This window comes from Dama dama, chromosome 33, assembly GCF_033118175.1.
Source record: "Dama dama isolate Ldn47 chromosome 33, ASM3311817v1, whole genome shotgun sequence".
Lineage (NCBI taxonomy): Eukaryota > Metazoa > Chordata > Mammalia > Artiodactyla > Cervidae > Dama > Dama dama.
Window position 1 is genome coordinate 24,277,654 of NC_083713.1, and position 15,199 is coordinate 24,292,852.

Genomic DNA, 15,199 nt, shown 5'->3' on the forward strand with positions numbered 1-15,199 from the left:
ATGCTAAAATACAAAATATCCCTAGTTGACCTTGGAAAACTGTGAAACCTTAAAGACCGGTCATGGCGATGAAAATCTGTGAATCTCCTGATAAAGTGTAGGACATTTCAGAGTCTCAGAAGATAAGACTTCAATATAATACATGCATCTCTGTACTACAAGAAAATAAAAGCTCTCCCAATTTCTGTTTATCTCTTGTTAAAAGGGACCTGGAATAATCCTAGAAGTGCCCTTGAATTAAGTACAAGATGGAATGAGTCAATTCTGAGGAACTTTTTTTGGGTCAGAGATCCACTGTTGCCAGGGTGGTTCTAAGAGAGTTTGTGAAGTTGCTTATATATGAGTGATTCATTTATTTCATCCATCCATCCATCCATCTGGGGCTTCCCTGATAGCTCAGTTTGTAAAGAATCCATCTGCAATGCAGGAGGCCCCAGTTCAATTCCTAGATCAGGAAGATCTGCTGGAGAGGGGATAGACTACCTGCTTCAGTATTCTTGGGCTTCCCTGGTGGCTCAGCTGGTAAAGAATCCGCCTGCAATGTGGGAGACCTGGGTTCGATCCCTGGGTTGGGAAGATTCCCCCAGAGAAGGGAAAGGCTACCCACTCCAGTATTCTGGCCTAGAGAATTCCATGGACTGCATAGTCCATGGGGTCATGAAGAGTCGGACACAACTGAGCAACTTTCACTTTGACTTTGATCCATCCATCCATCCAATATAATTTCAGTGCTTACTATGTGTCAGGAACTTTTCTGGGTGCTGGATGCACTAATGAATGAATTTTGCATCTCTCTTCAGATTCTAGGAGAGCATTCTGGAGAAACTTCCTGCAGGAAGATGAGGGAGTTCTAAGACTCCATGGATTTTGTAAGGATTTTGTAAGGATTCAGGGTGCCAATTTAAACCAGGTGTGTAGGGAGACTTAAAGTTTAACTATTCTAATGACTGCCCAACTCTTAAAGCAGTTCTCACTAAATATTTTTATATTTACCATAGAAGGCTTTAATGTTTTTTTCCCTGGGAATTTAGCATCTTTTATTGTTTTTTTATGAGTGGAATTTCCTTTTCATTTATACTTTATAACGGGTTGTTGATAGTATACATGGAAGTCATTGAAATGTAATTACTGATTTCAAGTGATCTCCCTGATTGAATCCTACTATTCTAACACCTCTTAGATTTTTGTTTTGTTTTTTGGTTTCTAAGCATATAACCAGTTCAGCTAGAAATGACGGTAATTTTATCTCCTCCATTCTGATAGTTAAGACATCTTATATTTGTTTTTTCCCATAACATTTTGGATAGAATTTCAAAATACTGTTAAATAATAGCAGTGTAATAGGCATTCCTGTCTTGAATCTTATGGTTCAGAATGTTAGTGATGGAATGATGATGTCAATAATGATAATAATAGGTACATCATGTGCTGAGTACTGACTGTGCGCTGTCATTGTGGATTTGTCTATTTTTCTCTTCCATTTCAATATTTTTTACTTCATGTACTTTAATCCTCTGTTATTAGATAAATATACATTTGAGATTATTATCTAATTTGTATTTGACCCTATCATTATTATAAGGACATTGCAAATGTCCCTCTCTTTCTGCAAATATTCCTTGTCTATTGTGTCTGATATTAATTCCTCATTTGACTAATATTTGCTTGGTTGATATTGGTATTAGTATTTCTTGCTTTCCATTTTTTATGCTTTTTACTTACCTGTCTTTATATTTAAAATAAGTTTCTTCAGACAGCAAAGAATTGGGTCCTACATTTTATCCAATCTGACGAACTCAGCTTTTTGATTGGAATATTTATGGATTATTTATGTTTAACATAATTATTGATGTGGTTGTGCTCAAAGCTACCATCTTGGTCTTTGTTTTCTGATGTTTTTGTCATTTTTTCTTTTTTTCTCTTTTCCTGCCTTTCTTTTGGATTGAGTACTTTTTACTGTTTTGTTTAATCACCATGTTTTATCATGTTTTAGTTGACTTATTAACTGTATCTTTTAATTTATTTTTGTGGCGGTCATTCTAGAGTTTATAATTTACGTCTTTAACTTATCACAATCTGTTTTCATATAACAGTTCATGTAACATGTTTTCATATACCACTTCACATGAAAGTTTTCTACAACAGCATACTTCATTTCCCCTTTCCTGTCCTTTGTGGTATTTTTGTCATATATTTTAATTCTCTATATAGTTTAAACCCCATGACACATTGTTATTTTTGCTTTAAATGGTCAGTTATCTTTTAAGAAGATTAAAAATCAGAAAAAAAGTGAAGCGGGACAAATTTACCATAGCAATCAATGAAAGTACTACATACAATCATAACTTGAATGAGCCCCTAACTCTTTAACTTTTGGCTTCTTTTCTTCAAGTCATCCATCTAATCTCGAAACATGTTAATGGTTAGAGGTGAATCCTTTTGCTAATGAAAATAAATGTGTTTATTTTGTTTGTAAATACATTTGGTTTCTTAAAGTTTGAATTCCTGTCCTGTGGATTTTCTTAAAATGAGGCACACTGGCACAAAACTCACCCTTCTCTTTCCCATGCAGAGGCTAGAGCAATACCAGATCTAAATGCACTGTTGATGAAAAGAGTACTGGGACCCATAGGTCCTATAATTCTAGTTATTTTCAGTAAATTTATGATTAGAATAATGTTGGGAAATAGAAAGTTGGTGATGTTTCCTAAAGGTTGGACCCACTACATAGGCTGACTTTTGAGAGACAGATAGAGGATCAGGTTTAAGTCTTGAGACATTAGTGATCTCTCCTGACTTAACCAGAAAGCCTCTTTTTTTCCCATTTAAATTGACATTCCAATGTTGTTAGATTGATAGTGGCATGTGGTGAAGACAGCTGGATTCTGGTTTGGGTGGTACTTATACTAGGCAGCTTAGATTCCCATACCTTAGTATACTGCCTACCTTCTTTACTCTGATGTGTGCACAGAATTGATAGGAAGCAAGAAGAGTGTAACTAACAGCACATAATAATAAAATAGTAAAAAAAAATAAATAAATAAATAAAAACAACCCACTGAAAACAGTATCTAACATTTATTAAGCCCTTATTATGTGTCAGGCACTCTTTGAAGCTCTTTATGTAAATAAACACAAATAAACAATATGGCAAGGTGAGAAAATTGACACATGAGAAAATTGAAATACAACGAAATGGTGTACAGATTCTGTGACAGACCCTAGTGATCTGTGCCTTCTGGTTATTTGTGCCCAGTGTTATGCCTCTCCTTGAGTGTGGGATGGCCCGGAGACATGCTTTAATCAGCAGAATATGGCAAAGGTGATGGGATCTTACTTCTGATGGGATGTTATTATGCTGCATAAGATAATGATTGCTATCTTGCTAGCAGCTTCTCCCCCTTGCTGGCTTTGATGAAGCAAGTTGCCATTTGGGGAGATCCATGTGTCAAGACATACAATTATTTTTCCACTCAGAAGGACATTTTAGAGACTTTATTGCCATCCTTTTGACTCTCAAAAGGATCCCTGTAACCACAAAGCCTGTAGGTTTTAAGTTGCTAACAGCTACTTAGGGACTGAGACTCTTAATCTAACAGTTCTTGAAGAACAAGAAAGTCTGCCAATAACCATGTAAGGAGCTTGGAAGCAAAGACTTTCCTAACTGCACCTTCAGGTGAGACTCTTACTCTGGCTGGCCGCTCGAGTCTTGCTCAAAAACTGAACTGATAACCATGTGTTGTTCTAAACAGCCAGGTTTGTGATAGTTTGTTACGTAGTAAGAGATAACTAGTGCAAGAGGCAGAAATTAACTTGCCCTTAGTCACAGATCCATCTGGTTACAAGGTATGTATTCTCTCTTAATGATCATCATAGGAATATTCCCAAAGGGCTTGCTACATGGTATTGGATTTTCCATTTAGAAATTTGAAGTTTTCCCTAACATTTAAAAACAATTCTTTGAGTGGGAAATTGTATTTTAAAACCCCAGGAATCTGAAAGAAAAGGATATCCAGGGTATCTTGTTTGGAGTATGGAGTAAAGCATTGATCTTTACTTTCTCCTCTGTTTTTATTTTGCTGTTCAGGGGGCCACTGATTCTTTGGATTTAGCATCAGTCTACTTTCCTTATATAGTGATTGTAAAGGGAAGTAAGGCCAGACAGTAAGGTTAGTAGATCAGCTGGGGACCATTTAAAATATTCAGCCAGTTTAGAAGAAAGATGAATGTGGTGGGTGAGTTCTTTTTCAGATATGCTTGCAATAAGAAGCGGTTTGGGTCTTTTTTTTTTTTTTCATTAAGAAATTTTAATGGGCTATAACCTCATGTCTTTCAAAATTTGGGGGGAAAAACTCAAACATGCAAATCAGCAATGCTTTATCTTCCTTAATGGTACTTATGCTTTCTCCCCCTCCATGGCTAGCACAGTGTTAATGGCACATTATGTGCTTGGAAGACTATCATGACCCCTGAGTGGTCCTTCCCCCAGCCATAATCACCACCTAAGTAAAGAAAATCTAACCCTCTCAGGAGGCCTTCATCTCTGGAGAGCCCCTTGCTCCAAATATTGGAAAAACAAAGAGTTGTATTTTTCTGCACAGAAGAACATGTTAGGGACATTTTAACTTCACAGAGAGAGAATCTAACAAGTTATCCACAGAGAGAACCTAACAAGATTTCTGCAGCCATAAAGCCTACAGGTTTTAAGTTGCTTTAGTCTTCTCAGATCATGATGGTTTTCTCAGGCTACTCAGCATCTTCACTTAACCTGAATGGGCTCATGTCCTGAGTAGAAAGTTTCAGACAAACGTGAATACAGCAAATAAAAAAATTGAGTACTGGATTGTGTTCCTGCCACGATTGGGGGTGTTTTGAAGCTCTGTGGTGAGAAAGTGACGGGTATCACAAACTCTTTGTGTTCTAGTTCTATCCTCCCATGATAGTCACACCCCTCTCCCTTGTCTCTCTCAATATATGGGATATATATTCAAAATACTTTGGATTTGAAGGTGAAAATCCTAATATAACCATCAATCATTTGTTGCTCCTCTATGTGGTGAAGTAGTCAGGATATTTGCTTAGAGAATAAAAAAAGCTCTAACCTGAGCTATAAATCAAGCATTTTAGACAAGTTTTTTTTTTTTTTTTTTCTTTTCTGGTTTTAAATTATAGTAAGGGCTCATTTGTTGGTTACATTTATCGGAGAACTCTTACACTTGCAGTTTTGGAAGTGTCCCTTACAGAGATGAGAATGTCTTCTTGGCTGTATTTCTGGCTTCCTTGGACACCTTGCTTTCTAAGTTTAACATTTTAAGATGGTCTAGTTCCATTTACTCTTGGCATAACTTGAAGAAAGACCAAGTTAAAAGGCTCTTGGAAAGCTTTCTGTAAGTCATTTGGTTGACAGTGCATTCAGACCAAGACTGGGATAAGTTGGGTGTAAATGAATCAGAAACACGTGGATGATGTTTCCCTTAGTGAGTAACTGTGCTTCTAATGTGGGGCCAGAACACAGTAAGCCAGAGATGATTTTGTTTCGGTTAAGCTCACATGGTGGAGGAACATTGCTGACCTCCAAACCAACTTGCTGCTGCTTAGTGTAACTAAGGGAACCAGTAGTGCACGGTTCCTGTGGGCAGGGCCTCACCCTGTGCATACATGTGCGTATTGGTTGAGGCTGAAGTTGTATAAAGATAAAATTGTATAAACATTTCAGATTCCAGATTCTGTCTCCAATATCATGGAGGCTAAGTCTGTGAGCTCTGGAGTACAAATCCTTCCTCTCCCACTCGCTCACTGTGTGATCTTGGGTAAGTGGCCATGACGAATCCTGTCAAGCTTTAGTTTTTCATTCTGTAAAATGGGGATCGTAATAAAATAGGAGCCACGGCCTAGCATTGATCTGAGAATTGAGTTTGAACATAGAAAAGAATTTATCACAATTTCTAGCATAAAGCAAATAATAAGTGTTTGGTAGCTGACTTAAATATTACTATAGTTTATATATAAGTAACAAACTTTGTTGCAATTTCTGTAATGAACCCAGATGGAGTGTACTGTCATCATCAGAGCGTTTTAATGTCTGATTTGGAGGTAGATTGAGAGACCTGGCCAACAGGATTATTGTCCAGTGTGGTACCATTGGCAGGCAAGCCCTGGCTGGCAGCCTCTACGTGAGATTCAAAGCCTGGTGCCACCCACTCTCTTCCACCTGGCTTTGGAACATTGTGGAATAATCTCAGATCTGGAAATTCCTATTAGAGTTGATGACACCAGGCTTCAACTCCACTTGCTGTGAAAGCCTCATGATGAGGCATCAGTCTACATCAGCATTCTGTGGCAAGCTTCTTTTTGCTAAAAATGCACAGATGGTGGCTCTTTTGTTAGCCAGATATGACTTAGGTGCTCCATTTAAATGTGCAGTTTGTTGTGGGGCAGCCATTTGGACTGTAAATTCCTAGTGTCATCCTCATACTGGGTGCATCATAGATCTCTTATGCTTTGTAATGTAGTGTTCTCACTGTTGGAGATTTAACAAACCCAGAAAATGCTAGAAAGAGGAGAATTTGGTGATTTGGGACAGCTTCAAACTACTAAACTAGTAGCCACTGCTCCTCACCAGCATCCCCTCAGCTGATCTGTCGTCTCCAACTTGTGTGTTCCCTGAATTCGCTTCCTGTCTTCTAACTGTCCCAGTGTCCACAGAACCCTTCCTAAATCAGAGTTAAAAATAAATGCTTTCTGTCTCTGTCTACCTGCTTGTGATCTGTGTATGTTCTTACAGGCACCCTGAAGCTGCACCTGAAAGCACCAAGCCTGCCTTTGATGGTGATAGGAAAGGTGTGATGGTCATTCAGAGCCATTGTCTGTGAATATTTTTAAGAAAAATAGGTCCTGCTGTTCTCTTTTAGTTTTTTAGCACTGATCAAACATGTTTAGCCACTGCTTTCAGGAATAAAGACACCACTGGGAATTCCCTGGTGGTCCAGCAGTTAGGACTCTGTGCTCTTACTGCCAAGGGCCTGGGTTTGATCCCTGATTGTGAAACTAAGCTATCCTGCAAGCTGTGTGGCATGTCCAAAAAAAGAAAAATGTGCTGCCATAGACAAGGCACAGAAGTAAATTCCTCATCCATATTCTATTAATTTTAGTGAATCTTGTTCAGGGTAATCCTGGATGACCCCTCCTCTTTAGTCTTTGGATTCTGAGTCCAGTTCATCTTCCATTTGGGAATGGGTATAAGAGGTATCAAGACAAGCCTTCTTGTCTTCATCCTTCAAGTGCATGGAGTCTGATGAAGAGACTTACATTGGCCACTCATAATTCTCCTTGCTGACTTTAGACTCCTCTGTAATAGGCATCCATTCACAAATTAATCTTCTGTTCAATAGACAGTCTGTGACAATCACAGTGCAAGACACTGAGGCTCAAAGGGGAAAAGACAGAGTCTGTCTCTTGTGGGTAAAGTGTACTGTAAATAAGATAGAAATAAGTTGATCTATGCCATTTGCTTGGGGCCAGTAGAGGTAAGTAACAATTCTGTGGGAAAATAGAACTTATGACCCTGATGAGGCTCCATACCTTGGGAGGATTTTATAGGGAGGATGATGTGTGAGCTCTTTTGGAGCTCGAGCTGGAGTTCTTGAGGACAGGTGCAAATTCAAGGAGGTATGGCCGTGACTTGTTCAGGGAATGGCCAAGACTTTAGTTATGAGTAGGGTCAGGGGCTTCCAGAGCCAAATCACAGTCTTGGCTGCACTGCACACTTAAGATGTTTCTGCAAGTGGTAGGAAATTGTGAAAGGCTTGGATAAGTGACATGGACTTCCCTGGTGGCTCAGTGGTGAAGAATCTGCCTGCAATGCAGGAGACACGGGATTGATCTCTGGGTCAGGAAGATCCCCTGGAGATGGAAATGGTAACCTACTCCAGTACTGTTGCCTGATAAATCCCACAGACAGAGGAGCCTTGTGGGCTTCAGTCCATAGGACTGCAAAGAGTCGGACATGACTTAGTGACTAAAGAACATCAGAGGGAGTGACACAGTTGGACTTTGAAAGATAAATCTGATGGTGGAGTGGGAGGTGGGGTAGGGAGGAGACTGGGTGAGACGGAAGAGAGGGAGGCCAGCCAGGTAATGACAATCGTGACAGCCTGAACTCAAGTGAAGGCTGAAGGGATAGAGAAGAAAGACATGTTACAAGGAGAAAACAGGGTTTACCTTGAAGAAGAAATGGCCGTATCACCTGGACTGTCTCTCTCCAGGGTTGTGGGAGAACTCCTCAGCTAGAAAGCTTCTTGATGTGTGGAATATGTTATACTGGGGGAGGCCTCTTCAGAGTCAAATTCAAGCATCCTACAAAATAAAGTCACATGAATTTTTCCTTTTCTTCTGGCTCTGAGAGGAGTTTTGTGGCGACACGGGAACTTAGAAGAGTAGTGGGAGACACAGCCATGGTCTGTGTAAAGAGTGGGAGAGGGGCCCAAAGAAGTGGTGCTGGTTGGCTTTTGAGGGGTTGGTTAAAAATTCCCTGAAGCAAGAATGAGCCTCACACAAGTGGTGACTGGTACACTTTTAAGTTATTTGTTGATCTATGCTGAACTGTGTTGCTGCCTTCTGTGATTCTCAAATCTGCAGAGTAAAAGTATATTACACATGTTGGCTTGTGGGAGTGGTGATTTGGGGGATGAATAGTTGATGGGATGTATGCCTAGGATGGGAAAATGAGGAGGTGGTCAGGTCTCTCTAGGTCAGCATGGAGGTGTCATGTCCCCAAAAAGCACAGGTTCTGGAAACTGAGGCAATGACCAACAGAAAGTGAGCCTAGGTCCCAGGTAGGCATGAGAGCCAAGTTCGGAGCCGGGCAGTAGATGAAGCAAGCAGCAGGGTGACTGACTCGGAGGCAAATGTGAAGTTAACCACCTTCTCTTTAATATCCCAGAGGGAAGTGACCTCTGCAGGAACTGGAAAAGCCAGGTGCTGCTGCTACGTGGCTAGGTGCCTCAGAAGGCAGCCGTTTGGGATTTAAGAGATTGGTAGGAGCAGAGTCATCAGAATGTGCTGGTAGAATGAACATGGGATGAACAGAAGTAGTAGGGATTAAAGATGGCAGAGAAATGTCAGTTATGCTACGAACTAAGCTAGGGAGTTCAGAGAGTTGGTGGTAGGAATTTTTTTTTTGAAAGGGGGAGTGACATAGTTTGAAATGGGAGTGGAATATGAAGTGGCTATAAAATATCCAAGTGGGGTGGTCTAGCTGGCATCTAGAACCATACCTGTGGGAGTAGTAGGAGCTCCATGATGTAGCTATAGTTTTTTTTTTTTTTCTGTATGGCGGAGGCCAGATGACTGGAAGAAACCATCCAGAGAGGGTCCAGAGGAGCAGTAAGAGGCAGTGGAAGAGGCCAAGTTGGGCCAGCATTCAAGAGACCCTTCCAGATGGGACACTCAGGGCTTGTCTGTCTTTAAAACTTCGCTCTGTTTACTTAAGTATTACTTATTTCCTCTCTTCCTTTCAGTAGTGCTCCCAGTTGAAGGAACCATAGACAGGAATTACTCCTTCACCCAAGGGACTTTTGAACTGCCTTTTATAGTATCTATTAATCTTCAGTGTGGGCTTTCCTGGTGGCTCAGAGAGTAAAGAATCTGCCTGCAATGCAGGAGACCTGAGTTCAATCTTCTATGTATCAGAAATGTTTCATTAAAAGCCTGTTGTGTTCAAGCACTGAGAATTTACCAGTGTGCTTCCAATATTAGCTCTCTAAAAATAGTGACAGTTTATAAATCTACTCCTTGTACTGCTGCTCCTTGAGGAAACTGAACAGGTCACTTCTGATGCAAAGACTGGAGTCATTTCCTACTATGTCCTGTCCTGTCCAGCCCCTTTCCATTCTACTCCACTTGATTTCTATACACAGAGCTTAAATGAGAAGACTGTATTCCAGAAGTAAATCTAGAAGTCAGTTATTTAAAACTTTGAGCATATTTTCTCATAGAACTAATGTTATAAAAGATGGTTCAACTCCTATGCTTTTGACAGAGGTCCTGGGGAAGGGGTCCCCCTATGTGGCTAGAAGAAAAACCATGGCTCTGGGGAAAGCCAGCATCCCTGCTCCTCCACCCTGGCACCCAAACAGCTGCTGTCTTTACAAGTCACCTATTTGGATGAACTGGTGAGATATATTATTTGACTGGAACTCAAGGAGCAAAATAATGAATTTCTCTCTGAACTAGCTTACTCTGCTACAAAATCTACTTTTAATTCTCTATAACTGTTTCCAGAAAAAAAGCCATGAACAGAATATTGGAACTTGGGGACATCTATGAGATAAACTAGTTAACAGGTTTAATATTGAGTAGGACCAGAGGTGATGGGAAGAACAACAGGGTTACAGAAATACGAGGACACTCACAATCGGTCTAAATTGGTTGGAGGAGTTGACAAAATTAGGCATGTGGGTGGTGGGTATGAGTGGAAGCCTTGAAGCCTAAGGTCAGTATTTAGATCAGAGCTGAAGGGTTCATCAAAAGGACAAATGTGTTTTAAGTTAGTAGAAGAAGCATTAATTAACTAATTAATCAACTGTTGAAAACTGTGCAGATGGCAGGGAAATAATGGTAAACAAGATGAGCACAGACCTCAGCCTCTGGAAAGCTTACAATCTAACACAAGAGGTGAGAAAATTCTAGATTGGAGAGAGACAGGGTGCTATGTGAACCCTCTGGAAGAGGACCAGTCTCCCACAAGCAAGAGCCAAGGTGGGTTGGGAAGGCTTCCTGGAAGAATATAAATTAGCCAAATGAAGAGAGGCAGAAGCAAGTTCTAAGCAGAGGAAATAGCAGATTGAAAATATGGCTGTGAGATCACCTGAGAGGTTGCCATCATCCCCAGAGCTAGCATACAGAAAGGGTAGAGAGATAGTCATTTGATATTTAACCTTTTCTAGAATTTAGTTTCCTCAAGTGAACCAAAATTTATACTTTCATGTAAAAGAATTTACTGAATTCCCACAGTAATGGAAATATCTTAATCAAAGCAGACTATTTCATAACTAATGTTAAAACTAGTTTTCAGAAAAGAAATCTATTTACTTTCTGCCACCAATTGGATTTTCCCTAATGTGAACTTTCCACCGGAGCTGAAAGAAGTTCTGTTGTTGATATTATGTAATTTTAAACCTTTAACAACCATGTTAATTCCCATTTTACATCTAAGAGCTCCTAGAACCAGAGGCAAAAATTCTAAGAAGCCAAAAAGGATATTTTCATGCTTTCTTATTATTCGTTTAAAAGTATCAAAGTGGTATTTTGTTTTCTTCCTTAAATGCTCAGGCAAAACATCTTCTCTAGGGAAATCCTTGAACCAAACAGTATTGTTTTGGTTTTCCTTACTGTCACCTTAAACGTGGTTCTAAAGGCTGAAGTCCCAATGGGTGTCAGGCTCTGAAATGAACTGAACCACAGAACGCGATTTCACTACCACTTGGCTCTTAATAAAATGGGTAGGAAGTCGGCTTTGTCAACCATCACATTTAAATGATCAAAACACAACTCCTGTTAATATTTCAGATGGTTTGTCATTGTTAATCATATTTCTAAGTGGATTTAACACTCTTGACCAAAAATTAATGTATTTTCTTTTAATACATTAAAAGAAAGAGGTTGGAATGTTTCAGGAGAGGAGACCATGGTGTCAAGCAGTAGTTTACTGCTGGGATTAATTTCATGGTCTAAAGTTTAGATATTACCCCAGATTTTTTTTTTCATTTAAATTATGTGTGTGAGCATGAAGCTAATTTATTATTTATTTCTAAGAGATTTTAAAAATAGGAATTTGAATATTTGACAGAATTTTAAAGTGAAAGTACAGATATTTCATATCTAGTTCATTCATAAATATGACTCATAATCATGTAGTGTGTTTATCTCTCCATTATCTTTTGCAATTAAATAGTCATGATGTCACCTATCCTTTGCTGTAGCTTAAATGGGTTAGGAAGTACTCTCAGCCCCTTGATAATTGCAGCTAGCACTTACTGAAGATGTAACCTATGCCCATCATTGTGCTAAGTGCCTGCCATCTAGTGTCTTTCTGTTCGCCTAGATGATCCTTTAAGGTAGATATATACTAATATGCCTATTTTACAGAGAAGGAAACTGAGACTTGGAGAGCTTGAATTAGTTGCCTATAGTTATGTCATTAGTGAAAGGAAGAGCCCAGATTTGACTGGGATGGATTGAATAGATCATAAGAGTTTCAGAGCCTATGCTCTTCAGTCTCCTGCATACTGCCTTTCTTGACAAAAAAGATACGCAGAATTTCCTCCATCATTCTGGGAACATGGTGTTTTGTGATTTAAATTTCCCTAAAGTAAACTTGACCAAAATCCACACTAATTGAATGTCTGTGAAGCAGCTTATAGACGTCTTCATGGAGATTTCCCAGAGAAAGGATTCCTGAATGGAATCACACTTGGAGATGCATACATTTGTCAGGTAGGCAGAAATGCAGTAAGACTGCTTTCACTTTTACCTCACTTCACTCATTTTCCTACATGGAAATACCCATTACACCAACCCTTTAGAGACATATTTATGAAGCATTTGGGTCATAGTCATGATAATTATTCAACATTATATTGCCAAGGAAGCTTTATTTTGAAGCTGATGAATGTAAAATGAATCATTAAGAACATAAGACGAATTTTCCATAGTAAATTGGAGTTTTCAGTCTTTATTATTCAGTTAAAAAATTCTCTCTGGTCTCAAGGTCAGGCCTTTTAAAAATGTGGCTGAAAATCACTCTTTAAAAGAAATCAACTTTATTGAGACATAATTTGCATATAATAAAATTCACCCAACTTCAGCGTGCAGTTAAATGAGTTTTGACAAAAGTATACAGTCATGTAACCATCACTATAATTAAGATATAACCATTTCTATCATCTACTTCCCAGTCAGAACCCAGCCCCAGGCAATCACTGATTGGCCTTTTGCCACTATAGTTTTGCCTTTTCCGAAATTTTATATAAATAAAACCAATTAATCAGTATTCATTTGTGTTTGGCTTCTTTCACCCATCATAATGTTTTCAAAATTCACCCGCATTGTTGTTTCAGCCATTTGTCCCTTTTTATTGGTGAGTAGTATCCTAAATCACTGCAGATGGTGATTGTAGCCATGAAATTAAAAGACGCTTATTCCTTGGAAGGAAAGTTATGACCAACCTAGATAGCATATTAAAAAGCAGAAACATTACTTTGCCAACAAAGGTCCGTCTAGTCAAGGCTATGGTTTTTCCAGTGGTCATGTATGGATGTGTGAGTAGGACTATAAAGAAAGCTGAGCACCGAAGAATTGATGCTTTTGAACTGTGGTGTTGGAGAAGACTCTTGAGAGTCGCTTGGGCTGCAAAGGAGATCCAACCAGTCCATCCTAAAGGAGATCAGTCCTGGGTGTTCATTGGAAGGACTGATGCTGAAGCTGAAACTCCAATACTTTGGCTACCTGATGCAAAAAGCTAACTCATTTGAAAAGACCCTGATGCTGGGAAAGATTAAGGGCAGGAGGAGAAGGGGATGACAGAGGATGAGATGGTTGGAAGGCATCATCGACTTGATGGACATGGATTTGGATGGACTCCAGGAGTTGGTGATGGACAGGGAGGCCTGGTGTGCTGCGGTTCATGGGGTCGTAAAGAGTCGGACATAACTGAGTGACTGAACTGAACTAAAGTATCCTATTGTGTGGATATACATATCACAATTTATTTATCCATTTGTCTGTCAGTGAACATTTGGATTATATCTAGCTTAGCTATTGGGAATAAAGCTGGTATGAACATTCATATCCAAGTCTTTATATTTTCTTTTCTCTTCATTAAATGCTTAGAATTGGGATTGCTGGGTTGTTTTAGTTTAGCTTTATGTTACATTTAGCTTTGTATGTTTTCCTAAGTGGTTATACCTTTTTATATTCTCACCAGCAATGTATGTGAATTCCAGTTGTGCTTTATCCTTGTCAACACTTAATATTGTCAAAATCACTGTCTTTTAAAAATTCATGTTTTAAAATCTTAAAAGCAAGTTAAATACAGCTTCTTGAGAAAGCTAACTTTAAAAACAAGTTCTGTCCATATTGAAAAGGTCAACAGATTCACTCTATGGCAGTCAGTGGGGGAGGAAAATGCTTTGCATCTGTTTCTCTGGAACTGAGCTATTGTCAGTATTAACTGGAGTCTCTTGGCTTAAAACCACCATCAGGAAGCTCTTTGAGGGGGAGAGGGGAGGTGATTTCTTGTCTGCCTAGAGACATTACAGAGCCACACTAATGACTTAAATGATGGTTGTTCCCTCATATCCAGGACTTTATATGGTGTCCAGATGTTTCACATGCTTCAGAGATTACTGTGGGCTATCCCTGTCTCCAAACTTAATACTTAGCTGGGAGAGACTGTCTGTTTATTCTTCTGGCTGCAGATGATGCTGGGTACAGAGTAGGTGTCCAACAAGTCCCTCTTGTTTCTTATTCACTTTTCATAAGAGTCCCAGATGAGTAAAGAATCAAGCATAGTAGCAGTGGCAAGCCTCCCAGTTAACATAATAAACATGATATGAATGTTGTGCTGCCTTATCGTTAAAGTGGAGTCGCTCAGTCGTGTCCGACTCTTTGCGACCCCATGGACTGTAGCCTACCGGGCTCCTCTGTCCATGGGATTTTCCAGGCAAGAGTGCTGGAGTGGGTTGCCATCTTCTTATTAACCACAGTCTTTTGAGTCCTTTGCCATTTAGGAAAACTGTGCCAACTTTTGGGCTAGAATGGCTGAAGTTTAGAGGTTTAACCTATGTTTGGCCTGTTTCATCTGACAGAAAATTCAGTAGTTAAACTGATATTGCTTGACAGAGACATAGCATGAATTCTATTTTATAAGAACTAATGTTGGATTCTCAGAATATATTCCATGTCTGTCACTGGAGCAGGCAGTAGAGACACAGATATGAGACATACTCTCCCCTCCCGTCCCCTCAATGGGGGGTAAGAGAAAAAAGCTGACTATATAATCAAGGGTGCATGTGTGCTGCAATAGGGCAAAGTACAGGGTTTCCTGAGAGAACAAAGGAGGAGCACCTATCACAGGCTCAAATCCATTCCATAAATATTTGCATCTCCATGGACCAGGCACTGAGCTTATTGGAGCCAT